The sequence below is a fragment of the Vollenhovia emeryi genome, unplaced genomic scaffold (genome assembly GCF_000949405.1).
Source record: "Vollenhovia emeryi isolate VEMERY1.0 unplaced genomic scaffold, V.emery_V1.0 DF948114.1, whole genome shotgun sequence".
Taxonomy (NCBI): domain Eukaryota; kingdom Metazoa; phylum Arthropoda; class Insecta; order Hymenoptera; family Formicidae; genus Vollenhovia; species Vollenhovia emeryi.
In genome coordinates, this window is record NW_011958252.1 from 1 (window position 1) to 1546 (window position 1546).

Sequence of the window (1546 nt, forward strand, 5' to 3'; positions counted from 1 at the left end):
GTTTCATATTTCATTGACAGCTTTTTGAGAGCTTTCTGAAATATTTCGGTGCTGTGTGGGTAATTATTAACTTGTGTGCAAAGGCAAATGTATTAAAGTGTTCGTTTACCTCGTGAGCCAAAGTGTGACATGTATTTAAGTACATGTCCAACAATCGGATGACCTGGTGGTCCTGGTATAAGATTGATAAGCCGCCCATTTCTTCCGTGATGCACATAATAATTCCATATCAATAGAATAAGAATAAATGACAGCAATACAATAGTGATCATTGTTTCTTGACAACATTAGCCAGTCTAATCAGGTTTCCTTTCCTCCAGCACTTTTCTATCGTTCATAAATCACACAACTGATCAAATATGTTTTATTTAGTTTAAAACCAAATTATATTATATAGTATTTACATCTTAAATGTAATTAAAAAATAGAAAACACATTGAAGAATACTTTCTTTTTTATTACGTGTATCACTAAAAACTTTAAATAGATTATAATGTTCCCTTTGTTTTAATAAAAAATGTGTGTAACAATTAACATATATGAATTTTATAAAAACTTGTTTTAATTTATATAATGTATAATATGTTGAATGAATATTTATTGTCAAAAAAATCCCAACGTTTTGATTCAATTGGGATCTTCTTTAGCAAAACTACAGAGAACGAAAAGGATACAAGAAGTTCATAAAATTATTCGTCAAACGCCAAGAATAAATACAATTAAAAGTGAATAATTAATAGTGTTATAAAAAAGTCACATAGATTAACATAATAATATCTTTAGTAGTAGTAGTAGTATTTTATTAAACACGTACCAGTTAAGGTTGACTAAAGATAAATTAACATTTGCAGTCCAAAAAATAACAATGTAAAAGTGAAATTTTAACTGTCTTCTGGTCTCTAGAGAAAAGGTACGAGTCTCCAATTAGTTAAAGTCTAAAGATAAAAGTTAAATTCAAAAACGATCAACTGATGAAATTATAGTCGTGGTAGTGAACGAAAAGATAACGTTCATGAAACTCACCAGATAGAAGAAAAGACAAGTTGATAGAGACAGTCCGCAACCGAATGTCAAAGTACATTTGAAAGTGATATACGACAAAATATTATTGAGTGTTATTGAGTGTTACGTGAGCGATAAAGAAAAAGAGGGTGGGGGCATGAGACGACTATTACAAGATAAGAAGTGTCAAAAGAAAAGCATAAAAAGTAAAAAAGACTAGAGACATGAAATTCAATCATTATCAAAATGGTTAAAAATTTTATTGTACCTATTGTTTAAAGGCTCGTCTACACGACAAGGCGTAAGGCGCGGCGCAAGAGCGTGGGCACAGGCGCAAGAGGATTTTTCCCGATCGTAGGGTCGTGGCGCAGCGGCGCAAGCGAAATAAACTAATTTTATTTCCAACGCCTGCGCCTGAGCTCTTGCGCCGTGCCTTGCGCCTTGTCGTGTAGACGAGGCTTAAGAGATCTGTGCAACATACGGAATTCGGTAAAAAAGGAGTAGCTCTTTTACTCTATCGTTATCACAAAGCTAGTGACTCAGC

The 1546-nt window shown here is 33.1% G+C and overlaps 1 long non-coding RNA gene across 1 annotated transcript; it reads right to left on the reverse strand.

The window, feature by feature from the left end:
• Positions 1-247: 247 nt before the first annotated feature.
• On the reverse strand, positions 248-1091 carry LOC105557113. The gene is made up of 3 exons (XR_001008580.1): positions 1024-1091; positions 815-935; positions 248-327 (listed from the first exon to the last, which is right to left on the reverse strand). It is a non-coding gene; the product is annotated as an uncharacterized LOC105557113 (long non-coding RNA).
• Between the last annotated feature and the right edge of the window lie 455 nt (positions 1092-1546).